The sequence below is a fragment of the Tenrec ecaudatus genome, chromosome 11 (assembly GCF_050624435.1).
Source record: "Tenrec ecaudatus isolate mTenEca1 chromosome 11, mTenEca1.hap1, whole genome shotgun sequence".
In the NCBI taxonomy this organism is placed as follows: Eukaryota; Metazoa; Chordata; class Mammalia; order Afrosoricida; family Tenrecidae; genus Tenrec; species Tenrec ecaudatus.
This window is the reverse complement of record NC_134540.1, coordinates 129,104,852-129,130,114: the sequence shown is the minus strand read 5'-3', so window position 1 is coordinate 129,130,114 and position 25,263 is coordinate 129,104,852.

Genomic DNA, 25,263 nt, shown 5'->3' with positions numbered 1-25,263 from the left:
GTGTGTGTGTGTTTAAAAAGGAAAAATGTCAGAAGCCATCCAGAAATTCTGCAAGGATGCATCTATGTGTGTGTGTGTGTGTGTAAATAGGACAGGAAGTCAGAAGCCCTCTAGGAATTCTGCAAAGATATGAGTATCTGTGTGAGGGTGTGTGTGTGTGTGTGTGTGTGTGTGTGTGTGTGTGTGAATGTGTGTGAGTTTAAAAAGGACACGGAGTCAGAAGCCCTCCAGAGATTCTGAAAATGTGTGTGTGTAACAAGGACATGACGTCAGAAACCCTCAAGAGATTCTGCAAGGGTTTTTGTGTTTATGTGCTGTGTGCAAAAAGGACACATGAAGTCAGAAACACTGCATAGATTCTGATTGGGTGTTCGTATGTGTGTGTATGTGTGTGTGTAAAAAGGTCACGAAGTCAGAAGTCCTTCAGAGATTCTGCAAAGGTGCTTGTGTGAGTGTATGTGTGTGTAAAAAGTTATGAAGTCAAAACACCTCCAGAGATACCTCAAGGGTGTGTGTGTGTGTGTGTGTGTGTGCGTGTGTTTGTGTAAAAAGGACACAAAATCTGAAGCCCTCTAGAGATTCTGCAACGGTGAGTGTGTTGTGTTAAAAAGACATGAAGTCAGAAGTCATCCAGAGATTCGGCAAGTATGTGTGTGCGTGTGTGTGTATGTGTTTAAAAAGAACAGGAAGTCAGAAGCCCTCTAGGAATTCTGCAAAGGTATGAGTATCTGTTTGAGGGAGTGTGTGTGTGTGTGTGTGTGTGTGTGTGTGTGTAAAAAGTACACGAAGTCAGAAGCCCTCCAGAGATTCTACAATCGTGTCTGTGTGTGTATGCGTAAAAAGGACAAGAATTCTGAAGCCTTCTAGAAATTCTGCTGGGCTGTGTCTATGTGTGTGTGTGAACGTGTGTGAGTGTATGTGTGTGTAAAAAGTTATGAAGTCAGAGGTCTCAAGAGATTCTTCAAGGGTGTGTGTGTGCGTGTGTTTGTGTGTAAAAACGACACGAAATCAGAAGAACTCCAGAGACTCTGCAAGGTTGCGTGCATGTGTGTGTGTGTGTGTGTGTGTGCATGTGTAAAAAAACACGAAGTTCGAAGCCCTCTAGAGTTTTTGCAAAGATGAGTGTGTGTGTGTATTTAAAAAGGACACAAAGTATGAAGCCATCCAGGAATTCTGCAAGGATGTGTGAGTGTGTGTGTGTAAAAAGGAAACGAAGTCAGAAGTACTCCAGAGATTCTGCAAAGGTGCTTGTGTGAGTGTATGTGTGTGTAAAAAGTTAGGAAGTCAGAAGGTCTCCAGAGATTCTCAAGGGAGTGTGTGTTTGTGTAAAAAGGACACAAAGTCAGAAGCCCTGTAGAGGTTCTGCAATGGTGAGTGTGTTGTATAATAAAGACATGAAGTCAGAAATCATCCAGAGATTCAGCAAATGTGTATGTGTGTGTGTGTTTAAAAAGGAAAAAAGTCAGAAGCCATCCAGAAATTCTGCAAGGATGCATCTATGTGTGTGTGTGTGTGTAAAAAGGACAGGAAGTCAGAAGCCCTCTAGGAATTCTGCAAAGGTATGAGTATCTGTGTGAGGGTGTGTGTGTGTGTGTGTGTGTGTGAATGTGTGTGAGTTTAAAAAGGACACGGAGTCAGAAGCCCTCCACAGATTCTGAAAATGTGTGTGTGTAACAAGGAAATGACGCCAAAAACCCTCAAGAGATTCTGCAAGGGTGTGTTTGTTTATGTGCTGTGTGCAAAAAGGACACATGAAGTCAGAAACACTGCATAGATTCTGAATGGGTGTTCGTATGTGTGTGTATGTGTGTGTGTAAAAAGGTCACGAAGTCAGAAGTCCTTCAGAGATTCTGCAAAGGTGCTTGTGTGAGTGTATGTGTGTGTAAAAAGTTATGAAGTCAAAAGGCCTCCAGAGATACCTCAAGGGTGTGTGTGTGTGTGTGTTTCTGGAAAAAGGACACAAATTCAGAAGCCCTCTAGAGATTCTGCAACGGTGAGTGTGTTGTGTTAAAAAGACATGAAGTCAGAAATCATCCAGAGATTCGGCAAGTGTGTGTGTGTGTGTGTGTGTGTGTGTGTTTTTAAAAAAGATAAACGTCAGAAGCCATCCAGAAATTCTGCAAGGATGCATCTATGTGTGTGTGTGTGTGTGTGTGTGTGTGTGTAAAAAGGACACAAAATAAGAAGCCCTCTAGGAATTTTGCAATGGTATGCGTATCAGTGTGAGGGTGTGTGTGTGTGTGTGTGTGTGTGTGTGTGAATGTGTGTGTGTTTTAAAAGGACACGGAATCAGAAGCCCTCCAGAGATTCTGAAAATGTGTTTGGGTAACAAGGACATGACGTCAGAAACCCTTAAGAGATTCTGCAAGGGTGTGTGTGTGTGTCTGTTTGTGTGTGTGTAAAAAGGACACATGAAGTCAGAAACACTCCATAGATTCTGAAAGGGTGTGTGTATTTGTGTGTGTGTGTGTGTGTAAAAAGGTCACAAAGTCAGAAGTCCTTCAGAGATTCTGCAAAGTTCCTTTTTGAGTGAATGTGTGTGTAAAAAGTTATGAAGTCAGAAGGCCTCCAGAAATTCTTCAAGGGTGTGTGTGTGTGTTTGTGTAAAAAGGACACAAAGTCAGAAGCCCTCTAGAGATTCTGCAACGGTGAGTGTGTTGTTTTAAAAAGACATGAAGTTAGAAGTCATCCAGAGATTCGGCAAGGGTGTGTGTGTTTGTGTGTGTGCTTAAAAAGGAAAAAAGTCAGAAGCCATCCAGAGATTCTGCAAGGATGCATCTATGAGTGTGTGTGTGTGTGTGTGTGTGTGTGTGTGTGTGTGTGTAAAAAGGACAGGAAGTATGAAGCCGCCTTGGAATTCCGCAAAGGTATGAGTATCTGTGTGAGGGAGTGTGTGTGTGTGTGTGTGTAAAAAGGACACGAAGTCAGAAGCCCTACAGAGATTCTACAAGCGTGTCTGTGTGTGTATGTGTGTGTAAAATTTTATGAAGTCAGAAGGCCTCCAGAGATTCTTCATGGGTGTGTGTGTGTGTGTGTGTGTTTGTTTGTGTAAAAAGGACACAAAGTCAGAAGCCCTCTAGAGATTCTGCAACGGTGAGAGTGTTTTGTTAAAAGGACATTAAGTCATAAGTCATCCAGAGATACGGTAAGTGTGTGTGTGTGTGTGTGTGTGCGTGTGTGTGTGCGTAAAAAGGACACGATGTCAGAAGCCCTCCAGAGATTCTTCAAGAGTATGTGTGTGTAATTAGGACATGACGTCAGAAACCCTCAAGAGATTCTGCAAGGGTGTGTGTGTGTGTCTGTTTGTGTGTGTGTAAAAAGGACACATGAAGTCAGAAACACTCCATAGATTCTGAAAGGGTGTGTGTATTTGTGTGTGTGTGTGTGTGTAAAAAGGTCACAAAGTCAGAAGTCCTTCAGAGATTCTGCAAAGTTCCTTTTTGAGTGAATGTGTGTGTAAAAAGTTATGAAGTCAGAAGGCCTCCAGAAATTCTTCAAGGGTGTGTGTGTGTGTTTGTGTAAAAAGGACACAAAGTCAGAAGCCCTCTAGAGATTCTGCAACGGTGAGTGTGTTGTTTTAAAAAGACATGAAGTTAGAAGTCATCCAGAGATTCGGCAAGGGTGTGTGTGTTTGTGTGTGTGCTTAAAAAGGAAAAAAGTCAGAAGCCATCCAGAGATTCTGCAAGGATGCATCTATGAGTGTGTGTGTGTGTGTGTGTGTGTGTGTGTGTAAAAAGGACAGGAAGTATGAAGCCGCCTTGGAATTCCACAAAGGTATGAGTATCTGTGTGAGGGAGTGTGTGTGTGTGTGTGTGTAAAAAGGACACGAAGTCAGAAGCCCTCCAGAGATTCTACAAGCGTGTCTGTGTGTGTATGTGTGTGTAAAATTTTATGAAGTCAGAAGGCCTCCAGAGATTCTTCATGGGTGTGTGTGTGTGTGTGTGTGTGTGTTTGTTTGTGTAAAAAGGACACAAAGTCAGAAGCCCTCTAGAGATTCTGCAACGGTGAGAGTGTTTTGTTAAAAGGACATGAAGTCATAAGTCATCCAGAGATACGGTAAGTGTTTGTGTGTGTGTGTGTGTGTGTGCGTGTGTGTGTGCGTAAAAAGGACACGATGTCAGAAGCCCTCCAGAGATTCTTCAAGAGTATGTGTGTGTAATTAGGACATGACGTCAGAAACCCTCAAGAGATTCAACAAAGTTTTGTCTCTGTGTTTGTGTGTGTGTGTGTGTGTGTGTGTAAAAAGGACATGAAGTTAAAAGCCTTCTTGGTTGCTGCAAAGGTATGAGTGTGAGAGTGAGGGAGTGTGTGTGTAAAAAGGAAACGAAGTCAGAAGTACTCCAGAGATTCTGCAATGGTGCTTGTGTGAGTGTATGTGTGTGTAAAAAGATATGAAGTCAGAAGGCCTCCAGAGATTCTTCGAGGGTGTGTGTGTGTGTGTGTGTGTGTGTATAAAGGAAACGAAGTCAGAAGTACTCCAGAGATTCTGCAAAGGTGTTTGTGTGAGTGTATGTGTGTATAAAAAGATATGAAGTCAGAGGCCTCCAGAGATTCTTCAAGGGTGTGTGTGTGTGTGTGTGTGCGTGTGTAAAAAAACACCAAGTTCGAAGCCCTGTAGAGTTTTTGCAAAGAGAGTGTGTGTGTGTATTTAAAAAGGACACAAAGTATGAAACCATCCAGGAATTCTGTAAGGATGTGTGAGTGTGTGTGTGTGTAAAAAGGACACAAAGTAAGAAGCTCTCTACGAATTTTGCAACGTTATGCGTATCAGTGTGTGTGTGTGTGTGTGTGTGTGTTAAAAGGAAACGAAGTCAGAAGTACCCCCAGAGATTCTGCAAAGGTGCTTGTGTGAGTGTATGTGTGTGTAAAAAGTTATGAAGTCAGAAGGCCTCCAGAGATTCTTCGAGGGTGTGTGTGTGTGTGTGTGTGTGTGCGTGTGTTTGGGTGTAAAAACGACACGAAATCAGAAGCACTCCAGAGACTCTGCAAGGGTGCGTGCATGTGTGTGTGTGTGTGCATGTGTAAAAAAACACGAAGTGCGAAGCCCTTTAGAGTTTTTCAAAGATGTGTGTGTCTGTGTGTGTGTGTATGTGTGTGTATTTAAAAAGGACACAAAGTATGAAGCCATCCAGGAATTCTGCAAGGATGTGTGAGTGTGTGTGTGTAAAAAGGACACAAAGTAAGAAGCCCTCTACGAATTTTGAAACGGTATGCTTATCAGTGTGTGTGTGTGTGTGTGTGTGTGTGTAAAAAGGAAACGAAGTCAGAAGTACTCCAGAGATTCTGCAAAGGTGCTTGTGTGAGTGTATGTGTGTGTAAAAAGTTAGGAAGTCAGAAGGCCTCCAGAGATTCTCAAGGGTGTGTGTGTGTGTGTGCGTGTTTTTGTGTAAAAAGGACACAAAGTCAGAAGCCCTCTAGAGATTCTGCAATGGTGAGTGTGTTGTATTAAAAAGACATGAAGTCAGAAATCATCCAGAGAATCGGCAAATGAGTGTGTGTGTGTGTGTGTGTGTGTTTAAAAAGGAAAAAAGTCAGAAGCCATCCAGAAATTCTGCAAGGATGCATCTATGTGTGTGTGTGTGTGTGTGTGTGTGTGTGTGTGTAAAAAGGACAGGAAGTCAGAAGCCCTCTAGGAATTCTGCAAAGGTATGAGTATCTGTGTGAGGGAGTGTGTGTGTGTGTGTGTGTGTGTGTGTTTATAAAGGACACGAAGTCAAACCCCTCCAGAGATTCTACAAGCGTGTCTGTGTGTGTATGTGTAAAAAGCACAAGAATTAAGAAGCCTACTAGAAATTTTGCTAGGGTGTGTCTATGTGTGTGTGTGAACTTCTGTGAGTGTGTGTGTGTGTAAAAAGGACATGAAGTCAGAAGTACTCCACGAATTTTGCAACGGTATGCTTATCAGTGTGTGTGTGTGTGTGTGTGTATGTGTGTGTGTGTATAAAGGAAACGAAGTCAGAAGTACTCCAGAGATTCTGCAAAGGTGTTTGTGTGAGTGTATGTGTGTATAAAAAGATATGAAGTCAGAGGCCTCCAGAGATTCTTCAAGGGTGTGTGTGTGTGTGTGTGTGCGTGTGTAAAAAAACACCAAGTTCGAAGCCCTGTAGAGTTTTTGCAAAGAGAGTGTGTGTGTGTATTTAAAAAGGACACAAAGTATGAAACCATCCAGGAATTCTGTAAGGATGTGTGAGTGTGTGTGTGTGTAAAAAGGACACAAAGTAAGAAGCTCTCTACGAATTTTGCAACGTTATGCGTATCAGTGTGTGTGTGTGTGTGTGTGTGTGTGTTAAAAGGAAACGAAGTCAGAAGTACCCCCAGAGATTCTGCAAAGGTGCTTGTGTGAGTGTATGTGTGTGTAAAAAGTTATGAAGTCAGAAGGCCTCCAGAGATTCTTCAAAGGTGTGTGTGTGTGTGTGTGTGTGTGCGCGCGTGTTTTTGTGTAAAAAGGACACAAAGTCAGAAGCCCTCTAGAGATTCTGCAATGGTGAGTGTGTTGTGTTAAAAAGACATGAAGTCAGAAATCATCCAGAGATTCGGCAAATGTGTGTGTGTGTGTGTGTGTGTAAAAAGGACACATTATGTGAGAAACACTCCGTAGATTCTGCAAGGGTGTGTGTGTGTGTACGTGCGTGTGTTTAAAAAAGACACGTGGAGTCAGAAACACTGCATAGATTCTGAAAGAGTGTGAATATGTGTGTGTGTGTGTGTGTGTGTGTATAAAGGAAACGAAGTCAGAAGTACTCCAGAGATTCTGCAAAGGTGCGTTTGTGAGTGTATGTGTGTATAAAAATTTATGAAGTCAGAAGGCCTCCAGAGACTCTTCAAGGGTGTGTGTGTGCGTGTGTGTGCGTGTGTTTGTGTAAAAAGGACACAAAGTCAGAAGCCCTGTAGAGATTCTGCAACGGTGAGTGTGTTGTGTTAAAAAGACATGAAGTCAGAAATCATCCAGAGATTCGGCAAATGTGTGTGTGTGTGTGTGTGTGTGTGTTTAAAATGGAAAAAAGTCAGAAGCCATCCAGATATTCTGCAAGGATGCCTCTATGTGTGTGTGTGTGTAAAAAGGAGAGGAAGTCAGAAGCCCTCTCGGAATTCTGAAAGTTATGTGTATCTCTGTGAGGGAGTGTGTGTGTGTGTGTGCGTGTGTGTGTGTGTGTAAAAAGGACACGATGTTATAAGCCCTGCAGAGATTCTTCAAGAGTATGTGTGTGTAACAAGGACATGACGTCAGAAACCCTCAAGAGATTCTACAAGGTTTTGTCTCTATGTTTGTGTGTGTATGTGTGTGTGTAAAAAGGACATGAAGTTAAAACCTTCTATGGTTGCTGCAAAGGTATGAGAGGGAGAGTGAGGGAGTGTGTGAGTGTGTGTGTGTGTGTGTGTGTGTTTATAAAGGACACGAAGTCAAACCCCTCCAGAGATTCTACAAGCGTGTCTGTGTGTGTATGTGTAAAAAGGACAAGAATTAAGAAGCCTACTAGAAATTTTGCTAGGGTGTGTCTATGTGTGTGTGTGAACTTGTGTGAGTGTGTGTGTGTGTAAAAAGGACATGAAGTCAGAAGTACTCCACGAATTTTGCAACGGTATGCTTATCAGTGTGTGTGTGTGTGTATGTGTGTGTGTGTATAAAGGAAACGAAGTCAGAAGTACTCCAGAGATTCTGCAAAGGTGTTTGTGTGAGTGTATGTGTGTATAAAAAGATATGAAGTCAGAGGCCTCCAGAGATTCTTCAAGGGTGTGTGTGTGTGTGTGTGCGTGTGTTAGTGTGTAAAAACGACACGAAATCAGAAGAACTCCAGAGACTCTGCAAGGTTGCGTGCATGTGTGTGTTTGTGCGTGTGTAAAAAAACACCAAGTTCGAAGCCCTCTAGAGTTTTTGCAAAGAGAGGGTGTGTGTGTATTTAAAAAGGACACAAACTATGAAACCATCCAGGAATTCTGCAAGGATGCGTGAGTGTGTGTGTGTGTGTAAAAAGGACACAAAGTAAGAAGCCCTCTACGAATTTTTCAACGTTATGCGTATCAGTGTGTGTGTGTGTGTGTGTGTGTGTTAAAAGGAAACGAAGTCAGAAGTACCCCAGAGATTCTGCAAAGGTGCTTGTGTGAGTGTATGTGTGTGTAAAAATTTATGAAGTCAGAAGGCCTCCAGAGATTCTTCAAGGGTGTGTGTGTGTGTGTGTGTGTGTGTGTGTGTGTGCGCGTGTGTTTGTGTTAAAAGGACACAAAGTCAGAAGCTCTCTAGAGATTCTGCAATGGTTAGTGTGTTGTGTTAAAAAGACATGAAGTCAGAAATCATCCAGAGATTCGGCAAATGTGTGTGTGTGTGTGTGTGTGTGTGTGTAAACAGGACACATTATGTGAGAAACACTCCATAGATTCTTCAAGGGTGTGTGTGTGTGTACGTGCGTGGGTTTAAAAAAGTCACGTGGAGTCAGAAACACTGCAGAGATTCTGAAAGAGTGTGAATATGTGTGTGTGTGTGTGTGTGTGTGTATAAAGGAAACGAAGTCAGAAGTACTCCAGAGATTCTGCAAAGGTGCGTTTGTGAGTGTATGTGTGTATAAAAATTTATGAAGTCAGAAGGCCTCCAGAGATTCTTCAAGGGTGTGTGTGTGTGTGTGTGTGTGTTTGTGTAAAAAGGACACAAAATCAGAAGCCCTCTAGAGATTCTGGAATGGTGAGTGTGTTGTGTTAAAAAGACATGAAGTCAGAAGTCATCCAGAGATTCGGCAAGGGTGTGTGTGTGTGTGTGTTTAAAAAGGAAAAACGTCAGAAGCCATCCAGAAATTATGCAAGGATGCATCTATGTGTGTGTGTGTGTGTGTGTGTGTGTGTGTGTGTAAAAAGGACAAGAATTCAGAATCCTTGTAGATATTCTGGAAGGGTGTATGTGTGTGTTTGTGTATAAAGGACACCAAGTCAGAAGCACTCTAGAGATCCTGCAAGCGTTTGTCTTTGTATGTGTGTGTGTGTAAAAAGGAAACGAAGTCAGAAGTACTCCAGATATTCTGCAAAGTTTCTTGCGTGAGTGTATGTGTGTGTAAAATGTTATGAATTCAGAAGGCCTCCAGAGATTCTTCAAGGGTGTGTTTTTGTGTGTGTGCATGTGTTTGTGTAAAAAGGACACAAATTCAGAAGCACTCTCGAGATTCTGCAAAGGTGAGTGTGTTGTGTTAAAAAAACATGAAGTCAGAAGTCATCCAGAGATTCGGCAAGTGTGTGTGTGTGTGTGTGCGTGTGAGTGTGTGTGTGTGTGTTTTAAATGGAAAAAAGTCGGAAGCCATCCAGAAATTCTGCAAGGATGCATCTATGTGTGTGTGTGTGTGTGTGTGTGTGTGTGTGTGTAAAAAGGACAGGAAGTCAGAAGCCCTCTAGGAATTCTGCAAAGGTATGAGTATCTGTGTGAGGGAGTGTGTGTGTGTGTGTGTGTGTGTGTGTGTGTTTAAAGGACACGAAGTCAGAAGCCCTCCAGAGATTCTACAAGCGTGTCTGTGTGTGTATGTGTAAAAAGGACAAGAATTCAGAAGCCTTCTAGAAATTCTGCTAGGGTGTGTCTTTGTGTGTGTGTGAACGTGTGTGAGTGTGTGTGTGTGTAAAAAGGACACCAAGTCAGAAGTACTCCAGAGATTCTGCAAGTGTGCGTGCATGTGTGTATGTGTGTGTGTGCGTGTGTAAAAAGAACACGAAGTCCGAAGCCCTCTAGAGTTTCTGCAAGGGTGTGTGTGTGTGTTTTAAAAGGACACAAAGTATGAAGCCATCCAGGAATTCTGCAAGGATGTGTGAGTGTGTATGTGTAAAAAGGACACAAAGTAAGAAGCCCTCTACGAATTTTGCAACGGTATGCTTATCAGTGTGTGTGTGCGTATGTGTGTGTGTGTATAATGGAAACCAAGTCAGAAGTACTCCAGAGATTCTGCAAAGTTGCTTGTGTGAGTGTATGTGTGTGTAAAAAGATATGAAGTCATAGGCCTCCAGAGATTCTTCAAGGGCGTGTGGGTGAGTGTGTTTGTGTAAAAAGGACACAAATTAAGAAGCCCTCTAGAGATTCTGCAACGGTGAGTGTGTTGTGTTAAAAAGACATGAAGTCAGAAATCATCCAGAGATTCGGCAAATGTGTGTGTGTGTGTTTAAAATGGAAAAAAGTCAGAAGCCATCCAGAAATTCTGCAAGTATGCATCTATGTGTGTGTGTGTGTGTGTGTGTGTGTGTGTGTGTGTTTGTGTAAAAAGGACAGGGAGTCAGAAGCCCTCTAGGAATTCTGGAAAGGTATGAGTATCTGTGTGAGGGAGTGTGTGTGTGTGTGTGTGTGTGTTTATAAAGGACACGAAGTCAAAACCCCTTCAGAGATTCTACAAGGGTGTCTGTGTGTGTATGTGTAAAAAGGACAAGAATTCAGAAGCCTTCTAGAAATTCTGTAGGGTGTGTCTATGTGTGTGTGTGAACGTGTGTGAGTGTGTGTGTGTGTAAAAAGGACACGAAGTCAGAAGTACTCCAGAGCCTCTGCAAGTGTGCGTGCATGTGTGTATGCTTGTGTAAAAAGAACACGAAGTCCGAAGCCCTCTAGAGTTTCTGCAAAGATGTGTGTGTTTATGTGTGTTTAAAAAGGACACAAAGTATGAAGCCATCCAGGCAATCTGCAAGGATGTGTGAGTGTGTGTGTGTAAAAAGGACAAAAAGTAAGAAGCCCTCTACGAATTTTGCAACGGTATGCGTATCAGTGTGTGTGTGTGTGTGTGTGTATAAAGGAAACGAAGTCAGAAGTACTCCAGAGATTCAGCAAAGGTGCTTGTGTGGTGTATGTGTGTGTAAAAAGTTATGAAGTCAGAAGTCCTCCAGATTCTTCATGGGTGTGTGTGTGTGTGTGTGCGTGTGTTTGTGTAAAAAGGACACAAAGTCAGAAGCCCTCTAGAGATTCTGCAATGGTGAGTGTGTTTTGTTAAAAGGACATGAAGTCATAAGTCATCCAGAGATTCGGCAAGTGTGTGTGTGTGTGTGTGTGTTTAAAAAGGAAAAAGTCAGAAGCCATCGAGAAATTCTGCAAGGATGCCTCCATGTGTGTGTGTGTGTGTGTGTGTGTGTGTGTGTAAAAAGGACATGAAGTTAAAAGCCTTCTATGGTTGCTGCAAAGGTATGAGTGTGAAAGTGAGGGAGTGTGTGAGTGTGTGTGTGTGTGTGTGTAAAAAGGAAACGAAGTCAGAAGTACTCCAGAGATGCTGCAAAGGTGCTTGTGGGAGTGTATGTGTGTGTAAAGAGTTATGAAGTCAGAAGGCCTACAGAGATTCTTCAAGGGTGTGTGTGTGTGTGTGTGTGCGTGTGTTTGTGTGTAAAAACGACACGAAATCAGAAGCACTCCAGAGACTCTGCAAGGGTGCGTGCATGTGTGTGTGTGTGTGCGTGTGAAAGAATACACGAAGTGCGAAGCCCTCTAGAGTTTTTGCAAAAATGAGTGTGTGTGTGTGTGTATTTAAAAAGGACACAAAGTATGAAGCCATCCAGGAATTCTGCAAGGATGTGTGAGTGTGTATGTGTAAAAAGGACACAAAGTAAGAAGCCCTCTACGAATTTTGCAACGTTATGCGTATCAGTGTGTGTGTGTGTGTGTGTGTGTGTGTATGTGTAAAAAGGAAACGAAGTCAGAAGTACTCCAGAGATTCTGCAAAGGTGCTTGTGTGAGTGTATGTGTGTGTAAAATTTAGGAAGTCAGAAGGCCTCCAGAGATTCTTCAAGGGTGTGTGTGTGTGTGTGTGCGTGTGTTTGTGTAAAAAGGACACAAAGTCAGAAGCCCTCTAGAGATTCTGCAACGGTGAGTGTTTTGTGTTAAAAAGACATGAAGTCAGAAATCATCCAGAGATACGGCAAATGTGTGTGTGTGTGTGTGTGTGTTTAAAAAGGAAAAAAGTCAGAAGCCATCCAGAAATTCTGCAAGGATGCATCTATGTGTGTGTGTGTGTGTGTGTGTTTGTGTGTGTGTGTAAAAAGGACACAAAATAAGAAGCCCTCTAGGAATTTTGCAATGGTATGCGTATCAGTGTGAGGGTGTGTGTGTGAATGTGTGTGTGTTTAAAAAGGACACGGAATCAGAAGCCCTCCAGAGATTCTGAAAATGTGTTTGTGTAACAAGGACATGACGTCAGAAACCCTCAAGAGATTCTGCAAGGATGTGTGTGTGTGTCTGTTTGTGTGTGTGTAAAAAGGACACATGAATTCAGAAACACTCCATAGATTCTGAAAGGGTGTGTGTATTTGTGTGTGTGTGTGTGTAAAAAGGTCACAAAGTCAGAAGTCCTTCAGAGATTTTGCAAAGGTGCTTGTGTGAGTGAATGTGTGTGTAAAAAGTTATGAAGTCAGAAGGCCTCCAGAGATTCTTCAAGGGTGTGTGTGTGTGTTTGTGTAAAAAGGACACAAAGTCAGAAGCCCTCTAGAGATTCTGCAACGGTGAATGTGTTGTATTAAAAAGACATGAAGTCAGAAATCATCCAGAGATCGGGAAGGGTGTGTGTGTTTGTGTGTGTGCTTAAAAAGGAAAAAAGTCAGAAGTCATCCAGAAATTCTGCAAGGATGCATGTATGAGTGTATGTGTGTGTGTGTGTGTAAAAAGGAGAGGAAGTCAGAAGCCCTCTAGGAATTCTGCAAAAATATCCTTATATGTGTGAGGGAGTGTGTGTGTGTGTGTGTGTGTGTAAAAAGGACACGAAGTCAGAAGCCCTCCAGAGATTCTACAAGCGTGTCTGTGTGTGTATGTGTGTGTAAAAAGTTATGAAGTCAGAAGGCCTCCAGAGATTCTTCATGGGTGTGTGTGTGTGTGTGTGTGTGTTTGTTTGTGTAAAAAGGACACAAAGTCAGAAGCCCTCTAGAGATTCTGCAACGGTCAGAGTGTTTTGTTAAAAGGACATGAAGTCATAAGTCATCCAGAGATTCGGCAAGTGTGTGTGTGTGTGTGTGTGTGTTTAAAAAGGAAAAAAGTCAGAAGCCATGCAGAAATTCTGCAAGGATGCCTCTATGTGTGTGTGTGTGTAAAAAGGAGAGGAAGTCAGAAGCCCTCTAGGAAATCTGCAAAAGCATGGGTGTCAGTGTGAGGGAGTGTGTGTGTGTGTGTGTGTGTGTGTGTGCGTAAAAAGAACACGATGTTAGAAGCCCTCCAGAGATTCTTCAAGAGTATGTGTGTGTAATTAGGACATGACATCAGAAACCCTCAAGAGATTCTATAAAGTTTTGTCTCTGTGTTTGTGTGTGTGTGTAAAAAGGACATGAAGTTAAAAGCCTTCTTGGTTGCTAAAAGGTATGAGTGTGAGAGTGAGGGAGTGTGTGAGTGTGTGTGTGTGTGTAAAAAGGAAACGAAGTCAGAAGTACTCCAGAGATTCTGTAAAGGTGCTTGTGTGAGTGTATGTGTGTGTAAAAATTAAGAAGTCAGAAGGCCTCCAGAGATTCTTCGAGGGTGTGTGTGTGTGTGTGTGCGTAAAAACGACACGAAATCAGAAGCACTCCAGAGACTCTGCAAGGGTGCGTGCATGTGTGTGTGTGTGTGCATGTGTGAAAAAACACGAAGTGCGAAGCTCTTTAGAGTTTTTCAAAGATGTGTGTGTGTGTGTGTTTGTATTTAAAAAGGACACAAAGTATGAAGCCATCCAGGAATTCTGCAAGGATGTGTGAGTGTGTGTGTGTAAAAAGGACACATGGTAAGAAGCCCTCTACGAATTTTGCAACGGTATGCGTATCTGTGTGTGTATGTGTGTGTGTGTGTAAATAGGAAACGAAGTCAGAAGTACTCCAGAGATTCTGCAAAGGTGCTTGTGTGAGTGAATGTGTGTGTAAAAAGTTAGGAAGTCAGAAGGCCTCCAGAGATTCTTCAAGGGTGTGTGTGTGTGTGCGTGTGTTTGTGTAAAAAGGACACAAAGTCAGAAGCCCTCTAGAGATTCTGCAATGGTGAGTGTGTTGTGTTAAAAAGACATGAAGTCATAAATCATCCAGAGATTCGGCAAATGTGTGTGTGTGTGTGTGTGTGTGTGTGTGTTTAAAAAGGAAAAAAGTCAGAAGCCATCCAGAAATTCTGCAAGGATGCATCTATGTGTGTGTGTGTGTGTGTAAATAGGACAGAAATTCAGAAGCCCTCTAGGAATTCTGCAAAGGTATGAGTATCTGTGTGAGGGTGTGTGTGTGTGTGTGTCTGTGTGTGTGTGTGTGTGAATGTGTGTGAGTTTAAAAAGGACACGGAGTCAGAACCCTCCAGAGATTCTGAAAATGTGTTTGTGTAACAAGGACATGACGTCAGAAACCCTCAAGAGATTCTGCAAGGGTGTTTGTGTTTATGTGCTGTGTGCAAAAAGGACACATGAAGTCAGAAACACTGCATAGATTCTGAATGGGTGTTCGTGTGTGTGTGTATGTGTGTGTGTAAAAAGGTCACGAAGTCAGAAGTCCTTCAGAGATTCTGCAAAGGTGCTTGTGTGAGTGTATGTTGTGTAAAAAGTTATGAAGTCAAAAGGTCTCCAGAGATACCTCAAGTGTGCGTGTTTGTGTGTGTGTGTGTGTGTGTGTGTTTGTGTAAAAAGGACACAAAATCTGAAGCCCTCTAGAGATTCTGCAACGGTGAGTGTGTTGTGTTAAAAAGACATGAAGTCAGAAGTCATCCAGAGATTTGGCAAGTGTGTGTGTGTGTGAGCGTGTGTGTGTGTGTGTGTTTAAAAAGAACAGGAAGTCAGAAGCCATCTAGGAATTCTGCAACGTTATGAGTATCTGTTTGAGGGAGTGTGTGTGTGTGTGTGTGTGTGTGTGTGTAAAAAGGACACAAAATCAGAAGCCCTCCAGAGATTCTACAAGCGTGTCTCTGTGTGTATGCGTAAAAAGGACAAGAATTCAGAAGCCTTCTAGAAATTCTGCTGGGGTGTGCCTATGCGTGTGCGTGAACGTGTATGAGTGTGTGTGTGTGTAAAAAGGACACGAAGTCAGAAGCACTCCAGAGATTCTGCAAAGGTGATTGTGTGAGTGTATGTGTGTGTAAAAATTATGAAGTCAGAAGGCCTCCAGAGAGTCTTCAAGGGTGTGTGTGTGTGTGTGTGTGCGTGTGTGTGTGTAAAAAGGACACAAAGTCAGAAGCCCTCTAGAGATTCTGCAACGGTGACTGTGTTGTGTAAAAAAGACATGAAGTCAGAAATCATCCAGAGATTCGGCAAATGTGTGTGTGTGTGTGTGTTTAAAATGGAAAAATTCAGAAGCCATCCAGATATTCTGCAAGGATGCCTCTATGTGTGTGTGTGTGTGTGTGTAAAAAGGAGAGGAATTCAGAAGCCCTCTCAGAATTCTGAAAGGTATGGGTATCTCTGTGAGGGAGTGTGTGTGTGTGTGTGTGCGTGAGTGTGTGTGTAAAAAGGACACGATGTTAGAAGCCCTGCAGAGATTCTTCAAGAGTATGTGTGTGTAACAAGGACATGACGTCAGAAACCCTCAAGAGATTCTACAAGGTTTTGTCTCTGTGTTTGTGTGGGCATGTGTGTGTGTAAAAAGGACATGAAGTTAAAAGCCTTCTATGGTTGCTGCAAAGGTATGAGTGTGAGAGTGAGGGAGTGTGTGAGTGTGTGTGTGTGTGTGTGTGTAAAAAGGAAACGAAGTCAGAAGTACTCCAGAGATTCTGCAAAGGTGCTTGTGTGAGTGTATGTGTGTGTAAAAAGTTATGAAGTCAGAAGGCCTCCAGAGATTCTTCGAGGGTGTGTGTGTGTGTGAGTGCGTGTGTTTGTGTGTAAAAACGACACGAAATCAGAAGCACTCCAGAGACTCTGCAAGGGTGCGTGCATGTGTGTGTGCATGTGTAAAAAAACACGAAGTGCGAAGCCCTCTAGAGTTTTTCAAAGATGTGTGTGTGTGTGTATTTAAAAAGGAAACAAAGTATGAAGCCATCCAGGAATTCTGCAAGGATGTGTGAGTGTGTGTGTATAAAGGACACAAAGTAAGAAGCCCTCTACGAATTTTGCAACGTTATGCGTATCTGTGTGTGTGTGTGTATGTAAAAAGGAAACGAAGTCAGAAGTACTCCAGAGATTCTGCAAAGGTGCTTGTGTGAGTGTATGTGTGTGTAAAAAGTTAGGAAGTCAGAAGGCCTCCAGAGATTCTTCAAGGGTGTGTGTGTGTGTGTGTGTGTGTGCGTGTGCGTGTGTTTGTGTAAAAAGGACACAAAGTCAGAAGCCCTCTAGAGATTCTGCAATGGTGAGTGTGTTATGTTAAAAAGACATGAAGTCAGAAATCATCCAGAGATTCGGCAAATGTGTGTGTGTGTGTGTGTTTAAAAAGGAAAAAAGTCAGAAGCCATTCAGAAATTCTGCAAGGATGCATCTATGTTTGTGTGTGTGTGTGTGTGTGTGTGTGTAAAAAGGACAGAAAGTCAGAAGCCCTCTAGGAATTCTGCAAAGGTATGAGTATCTGTGTGAGGGAGTGTGTGTGTGTGTGTGTGTGTGTTTATGAAGGACACGAAGTCAGAAGCCCTCCAGAGATTCTACAAGCGTGTCTGTGTGTGTATGTGTAAAAAGGACAAGAATTCAGAAGCCTTCTAGAAATTCTGCTAGGGTGTGTCTATGTGTGTGTGTGAACGGTGTGAGTGTGTGTGTGTGTGTGTGTGTAAAAGGACACGAAGTCAGAAGAAAACCAGAGACTCTGCAAGTGTGCGTGCATGTGTGTATGTGTGTGTGTGCGTGTGTAAAAAGAACTCGAAGTCCGAAGCCCTCTAGAGTTTCTGCAAGGGTGTGTGTGTGTGTTTAAAAAGGACACAAAGTATGAAGCCATCCAGGAATTCTGCAAGGTTGTGTGAATGTGTGTGTGTAAAAAGGACACAAAGTAAGAAGCCCTCCACGAATTTTGCAACGGTATGCTTATCAGTGTGTGTGTGTGTGTGTATGTGTGTGTGTGTATAAAGGAAACGAAATCAGAAGTACTCCAGAGATTCTGCAAAGGTGCTTGTGTGAGTGTATGTGTTTGTAAAAAGTTATGAAGTCAGAGGCCTCCAGAGATTCTTCAAGGGTGTGTGTGTGTGTGTGTGTGCGTGTGTTTGTGTGTAAAAACGACACGAAATCAAAAGAACTCCAGAGACTGCAAGGTTGCGTGCATGTGTGTGTGTGTGCGTGTGTAAAAAAACACGAAGTTTGAAGCACTCTAGAGTTTTTGCAAAGAGAGTGTGTGTATGTATTTAAAAAGGACACAAAGTATGAAACCATCCAGGAATTCTGCAAGGATTTGTGAGTGTGTGTGTGTAAAAAGGACACAAAGTAAGAAGCCCTCTACGAATTTTGCAACTGTATGCTTATCAGTGTGTCTGTGTGTATGTGTGTGTGTGTATAAAGGAAACGAAGTCAGAAGTGCTCCAGAGATTCTGCAAAGGTGCTTGTGTGAGTGTATGTGTGTGTAAAAAGTTATGAAGTCAGAGGCCTCCAGAGATTCTTCAAGGGTGTGTGGGTGAGTGTGTTTGTGTAAACAGGACACAAATTAAGAAGCCCTCTAAAGATTCTGCATCAGTGAGTGTGTTGTGTTAAAAAGACATGAAGTCAGAAATCATCCAGAGATTCGGCAAATGTGTGTGTGTGTGTTTAAAATGGAAAAAAGTCAGAAGCCATCCAGAAATTCTGCAAGGATGCATCTATGTGTGTGTGTGTGTGTGTGTGTGTAAAAAGGACAGGAAGTCAGAAGCCCTCTAGGAATTCTGGAAAGGTATGAGTATCTGTGTGAGGGAGTGTGTGTGTGTGTGTGTGTGTGTGTGTTTATAAAGGACACGAAGTCAAAACCCCTTCAGAGATTCTACAAGGGTGTCTGTTTGTGTATGTGTAAAAAGGACAAGAATTCAGAAGTCTTCTAGAAATTCTGCTAGGGTGTGTCTATGTGTGTGTGTGAACGTGTGTGAGTGTGTGTGTGTGTAAAAAAGACACGAAGTCAGAAGTACTCCAGAGACTCTGCAAGTGTGCGTGCAATTGTGTGTGTGCTTGTGTAAAAAGAACACGATGTCCGAAGCCCTCTAGAGTTTCTGCAAAGATGTGTGTGTATATGTGTGTTTAAAAAGTACACAAAGTATGAAGCCATCCAGGAATTCTGCAAGGATGTGTGAGTGTGTGTGTGTAAAAAGGACACAAAGTAAGAAGCCCTCTACGAATTTTGCAACGGTATGCGTATCAGTGTGTGTGTGTGTGTGTGTATAAAGGAAACGAAGTCAGAAGTACTCCAGAGATTCAGCTAAGGTGCTTGTGTGGTGTATGTGTGTGTAAAAAGTTATGAAGTCAGAAGTCCTCCAGATTCTTCATGGGTGTGTGTGTGTGTGCGTGCGTGTGTTTGTGTAAAAAGGACACAAAGTCAGAAGCCCTCTAGAGATTCTGCAACGGTGAGTGTGTTTTGTTAAAAGGACATGAAGTCATAAGTCATCCAGAGATTCGGCAAGTGTGTGTGTGTGTGTGTGTGTGTGTGTGTGTGTGTTTAAAAAGGAAAAAGTCAGAAGCCATCGAGAAATTCTGCAAGGATGCCTCCGTGTGTGTGTGTGTGTGTGTGTGTGTGTAAAAAGGACATGAAGTTAAAAGCCTTCTATGGTTGCTGCAAAGGTATGAGTGTGAAAGTGAGGGAGTGTGTGAGTGTGTGTGTGTATGTGTGTGTAAAAAGGAAACGAAGTCAGAAGTACTCCAGAGATGCTGCAAAGGTGCTTGTGGGAGTGTATGTGTGTGTAAAAAGTTATGAAGTTAGAAGGCCTACAGAGATTCTTCAAGGGTGTGTGTGTGTGTGTGTGTGCGTGTGTTTGTGTGTAAAAACGACACGAAATCAGAAGCACTCCAGAGACTCTGCAAGGGTGCGTGCATGTGTGTGTGTGTGTGCGTGTGTAAGAATACACGAAGTGCGAAGCCCTCTAGAGTTTTTGCAAAAATGACTGTGTGTGTGTGTGTGTGCATTTAAAAAGGACACAAAGTATGAAGCCATCCAGGAATTCTGCAAGGATGTGTGAGTGTGTATGTGTAAAAAGGACACAAAGTAAGAAGCCCTCTACGAATTTTGCAACGTTATGCGTATCAGTGTTTGTGTGTGTGTGTGTGTGTGTATGTGTAAAAAGGAAACGAAGTCAGAAGTACTCCAGAGATTCTGCAAAGGTGCTTGTGTGAGTGTATGTGTGTGTAAAAAGTTAGGAAGTCAGAAGGCCTCCAGAGATTCTTCAAGGGTGTGTGTGTGTGTGTGCGTGTGTTTGTGTAAAAAGGACACAAAGTCAGAAGGCCTCTAGAGATTCTGCAACGGTGAGTGTGTTGTGTTAAAAAGACATGAAGTCAGAAATCATCCAGAGATTCGACAAATGTGTGTGTGTGTGTGTGTGTGTTTAAAAAGGAAAAAAGTCAGAAGCCATCCAGAAATTCTGCAAGGATGCATCTATGTGTGTGTGTGTGTGTGTGTGTGTGTGTGTAAAAGAACAGGAAGTCAGAAGCCCTCTAGGAATTCTTCAAAGGTATGAGTATCTGTGTGAGGAGTGTGTGTGTGTGTGTGTTTATAAAGGACACGAAATCAGAACCCCTCCAGAGATTCTACAAGCGTGCCTGTGTGTGTATGTGTAAAAAGGACAAGAATTCAGAAGCCTTCTAGAAATTCTGCTAGGGTGTGTCTATGTGTGTGTGTGAACGTGTGTGAGTGTGTGTGTGTGTAAAAAGGACACGAAGTCAGAAGTACTCCAGAGATTCTGCAAGTGTGCGTGCATGTGTGTATGTGTGTGTGTGCGTGTGTAAAAAGAACACGAAGTCCGAAGCCCTCTAGAGTTTCTGCAAGGGTGTGTGTGTGTGTTTACAAAGGACACAAAGTATGAAGCCATCCAGGAAATCTGCAAGGATGTGTGAGTGTGTGTGTGTAAAAAGGACACAAAGTAAGAAGCCCTCTACGAATTTTGCAACGGTGTGCTTATCAGTGTGTGTGTGTTTGTGTGTATGTGTGTGTGTGTATAAAGGAAACGAAGTAAGAAGTACTCCAGAGATTCTAGAATGGTGCTTGTGTGAGTGCATGTGTGTGTAAAAATTTATGAAGTCAGAGGCCTCCAGAGATTCTTCAAGAGTGTGTGTGTGTGTGCGTGTGTTTGTGTGTAAAAAAGACACGAAATCAGAAGAACTCCAGAGACTCTGCAAGGGTGCGTGCATGTGTGTGTGTGTGTGTGTGTGTGTGTGCATGTGTAAAAAAACACGAAGTTCGAAGCCCTCTAGAGTTTTTGCAAAGATGAATGTGTGTGTGTATTTAAAAAGGACACAAAATATGAAGCCATCCAGGAATTCTGCAAGGATGTGTGAGTGTGTGTGTGTGTAAAAAGGACACAACGTAAGAAGCCCTCTACGAATTTTGCAACGTTATGCGTATCAGTGTGTGTGTGTGTGTGTGTGTGTGTGTGTAAAAAGGAAACGAAGTCAGAAGTACTCCAGAGATTCTGCAAAGGTGCTTGTGTGAGTGTATGTGTGCGTAAAAAGTTAGGAAGTCAGAAGGCCTCCAGAGATTCTCAAGGGTGTGTGTGTGCGTGTGTTTGTGTAAAAAGGACACAAAGTCAGAAGCCCTTTAGAGGTTCTGCAATGGTGAGTGTGTTGTATTATAAAGATATGAAGTCAGAAATCATCCAGAGATTCAGCAAATGTGTGTGTGTGTGTGTTTAAAAAGGAAAAAAGTCAGAAGCCATCCAGAAATTCTGCAAAGATGCATCTATGTGTGTGTGTGTGTGTAAAAAGGACAGGAAGTCAGAAGCCCTCTAGGAATTCTGCAAAGGTATGAGTGTCTGTGTGAGGGTGTGTGTGTGTGTGTGTGTGTGAATGTGTGTGAGTTTAAAAAGGACACGGAGTTCGAAGCCCTCCAGAGATTCTGAAAATGTGTGTGTGTAACAAGGACATGACGTCAGAAACCCTCAAGAGATTCTGCAAGGGTGTGTGTTTTTATGTGCTGTGTGCAAAAAGGACACATGAAGTCAGAAACACTGCATAGATTCTGAATGGGTGTTCGTATGTGTGTGTGTAAAAAGGTCACGAAGTCAGAAGTCCTTCAGAGATTCTGCAAAGGTGCTTGTGTGAGTGTATGTGTGTGTAAAAAGTTATCCCCAAAAAAGGCCTCCAGAGATTCTTCAAGGTTGTGTGTGTGTGTGTGCGTGTGTTTGTGTAAAAAGGACACAAAATCTGAAGCCCTCTAGAGATTCTGCAATGGTGAGTGTTTTGTGTTAAAAAGACATGAAGTCAGAAGTCATCCAGAGATTCGGCAAGTGTGTGTGTGTGTGTGTGTGTTTAAAAAGAACAGGAAGTCAGAAGCCTTCTTGGTTGTTGCAAAGGTAGGAGTGTGAGAGTGAGGTAGTGTGTGAGTGTGTGTGTGTGTGTGTGTGTAAAAAGGAAACGAAGTCAGAAGTACTCCAGAGATTCTGCAAAGGTGCTTGTGTGAGTGTATGTGTGTGTAAAAAGTTATGAATTCAGAAGGCCTCCAGAGATTCTTCGAGGGTGTGTGTGTGTGTGTGTGTGTGCGTGTGTTTGTGTGTAAAAACGACACGAAAACAGAAGCACTCCAGAGACTCTGCAAGGGTGCGTGCATGTGTGTGTGTGTGTGTGCATGTGTAAAAAAACACGAAGTGCGAAGCCCTTTAGAGTTTTTCAAAGATGTGTGTGTGTGTGTATTTAAAAAGGACACAAAGTATGAAGGCATCCAGGGATTCTGCAAGGATGTGTGAGTGTGTGTGTGTAAAAAGGACACAATGTAAGAAGCCCTCTACGAATTTTGCAACGGTATGCGTATCAGTGTGTGTGTGTGTGTGTGTGTAAAAAGGAAACAAAGTCAGAAGTACTCCAGAGATTCTGCAAAGGTGCTTGTGTGAGTGTATGTGTGTGTAAAAAGTTAGGAAGTCAGAAGGCCTCCAGAGATTCTTCAAGGGTGTGTGTGTGTGTGTGTGTGTGTGTTAAAAGGACACGAAGTCAGAAGCCCTCTAGAGATTCTGCAATGGTGAGTGTGTTGTAATAAAAAGACATGAAGTCAGAAATCATCCAGAGATTCGGCAAATGTGTGTGTGTGTGTGTGTTTAAAAAGGAAAAAAGTCAGAAGCCATCCAGAAATTCTGCAAGGATGCTTCTATGTGTGTGTGTGTGTGTGTGTGTGTGTGTAAAAATGACAGGAAGTCAGAAGCCCTCTAGGAATTCTGCAAAGGTATGGGTATCTGTGTGAGGGTGTGTGTGTGTATGTGTGTGTGTGTGAATGTGTGTGAGTTTAAAAAGGACACGGAGTCAGAAGCCCTCCAGAGATTCTGAAAATGTGTGTGTGTAACAAGGACATGACGTCAGAAACCCTCAAGAGATTCTGCAAGGGTGTGTGTGTTTATGTGCTGTGTGCAAAAAGGACACATGAAGTCAGAAACACTGCATAGATTCTGAATGGGTGTTCGTATGTGTGTGTGTAAAAAGGTCACGAAGTCAGAAGTCCTTCAGAGATTCTGCAAAGGTGCTTGTGTGAGTGTATGTGTGTGTAAAAAGTTATGAAGTCAAAAGGCCTCCAGAGATTCTTCAAGGTTGTGTGTGTGTGTGTGTGCGTGTGTTTGTGTAAAAAGGACACAAAATCTGAAGCCCTCTAGAGATTCTGCAATGGTGAGTGTTTTGTTTTAAAAAGACATGAAGTCAGAAGTCATCCAGAGATTCGGCAAGTGTGTGTGTGTGTGTTTAAAAAGAACAGGAAGTCAGAAGCCTTCTTGGTTGTTGCAAAGGTAGGAGTGTGAGAGTGAGGTAGTGTGTGAGTGTGTGTGTGTGTGTGTGTGTAAAAAGGAAACGAAGTCAGAAGTACTCCAGAGATTCTGCAAAGGTGCTTGTGTGAGTGTATGTGTGTGTAAAAAGTTATGAATTCAGAAGGCCTCCAGAGATTCTTCGAGGGTGTGTGTGTGTGTGTGTGTGTGTGTGCGTGTGTTTGTGTGTAAAAACGACACGAAATCAGAAGCACTCCAGAGACGCTGCAAGGGTGCGTGCATGTGTGTGTGTGTGTGTGCATGTGTAAAAAACACGAAGTGCGAAGCCCTTTAGAGTTTTTCAAAGATGTGTGTGTGTGTGTATTTAAAAAGGACACAAAGTATGAAGCCATGCAGGGATTCTGCAAGGATGTGTGAGTGTGTGTGTGTAAAAAGGACACAATGTAAGAAGCCCTCTACGAATTTTGCAACGGTATGCGTATCAGCGTGTGTGTGTGTGTGTGTAAAAAGGAAACGAAGTCAGAAGTACTCCAGAGGTTCTGCAAAGGTGCTTGTGTGAGTGTATGTGTGTGTAAAAAGTTAGGAAGTCAGAAGGCCTCCAGAGATTCTTCAAGGGTGTGTGTGTGTGTGTGTGTGTGTGTGTGTTAAAAGGACACGAAGTCAGAAGCCCTCTAGAGATTCTGCAATGGTGAGTGTGTTGTAATAAAAAGACATGAAGTCAGAAATCATCCAGAGATTCGGCAAGTGTGTGTGTGTGTGTGTGTGTGTGTGTTTTTAAAAAGGAAAAAAGTCAGAAGCCATCCAGAAATTCTGCAAGGATGCATCAATGTCTGTGTGTTTGTGTGTGTGTGTGTGTGTGTGTGTAAAAAGTTCAGGAAGTCAGAAGTCCTCTAGGAATTCTGCAAAGGTATGAGTATCTGTGTGAGGGAGTGTGTGTGTGTGTGTGTGTGTCAAAAGGACACGAAGTCAGAAGCCCTCCAGAGATTCTTCAAGAGTATGTGTGTGTAATAAGGACATGACGTCAGAAACCCTCAAGAGATTCTACAAGGTTTTGTCTCTGTGTTTGTGTGTGTGTGTGTGTGTGTGTGTGTAAAAAGGACATGAAGTTAAAAGCCTTCTTGGTTGTTGCAAAGGTAGGAGTGTGAGAGTGAGGTAGTGTGTGAGTGTGTGTGTGTGTGTGTGTGTGTAAAAAGGAAACGAAGTCAGAAGTACTCCAGAGATTCTGCAAAGGTGCTTGTGTGAGTGTATGTGTGGGTAAAAAGTTATGAATTCAGAAGGCCTCCAGAGATTCTTCGAGGGTGTGTGTGTGTGTGTGTGTGTGTGTGTGCGTGTGTTTGTGTGTAAAAACGACACGAAATCAGAAGCACTCCAGAGACTCTGCAAGGGTGCGTGCATGTGTGTGTGTGTGTGTGTGCATGTGTAAAAAAACACGAAGTGCGAAGCCCTTTAGAGCTTTTCAAAGGTGTGTGTGTGTATTTAAAAAGGACACAAAGTATGAAGCCATCCAGGGATTCTGCAAGGATGTGTGAGTGTGTGTGTGTAAAAAGGACACAATGTAAGAAGCCCTCTACGAATTTTGCAACGGTATGCGTATCAGTGTGTGTGTGTGTGTGTGTGTGTAAAAAGGAAACAAAGTCAGAAGTACTCCAGAGATTCTGCAAAGGTGCTTGTGTGAGTGTATGTGTGTGTAAAAAGTTAGGAAGTCAGAAGGCCTCCAGAGATTCTTCAAGGGTGTGTGTGTGTGTGTGTGTGTGTGTTAAAAGGACACGAAGTCAGAAGCCCTCTAGAGATTCTGCAATGGTGAGTGTGTTGTAATAAAAAGACATGAAGTCAGAAATCATCCAGAGATTCGGCAAATGTGTGTGTGTGTGTGTGTTTAAAAAGGAAAAAAGTCAGAAGCCATCCAGAAATTCTGCAAGGATGCTTCTATGTGTGTGTGTGTGTGTGTAAAAAGGACAGGAAGTCAGAAGCCCTCTAGGAATTCTGCAAAGGTATGTGTATCTGTGTGAGGATGTGTGTGTGTGTATGTGTGTGTGTGTGAATGTGTGTGAGTTTAAAAAGGACACGAGTCAGAAGCCCTCCAGAGATTCTGAAAATGTGTGTGTAAAAGGACATGACGTCAGAAACCCTCAAGAGATTCTGCAAGGGTGTGTGTGTTTATGTGCTGTGTGCAAAAAGGACACATGAAGTCAGAAACACTGCATAGATTCTGAATGGGTGTTCGTATGTGTGTGTGTAAAAAGGTCACGAAGTCAGAAGTCCTTCAGAGATTCTGCAAAGGTGCTTGTGTGAGTGTATGTGTGTGTAAAAAGTTATGAAGTCAAAAGGCCTCCAGAGATTCTTCAAGGTTGTGTGTGTGTGTGTGCGTGTGTTTGTGTAAAAAGGACACAAAATCTGAAGCCCTCTAGAGATTCTGCAATGGTGAGTGTTTTGTGTTAAAAAGACATGAAGTCAGAAGTCATCCAGAGATTCGGCAAGTGTGTGTGTGTGTGTGTTTAAAAAGAACAGGAAGTCAGAAGCCTTCTTGGTTGTTGCAAAGGTAGGAGTGTGAGAGTGAGGTAGTGTGTGAGTGTGTGTGTTTGTGTGTGTTTAAAAAG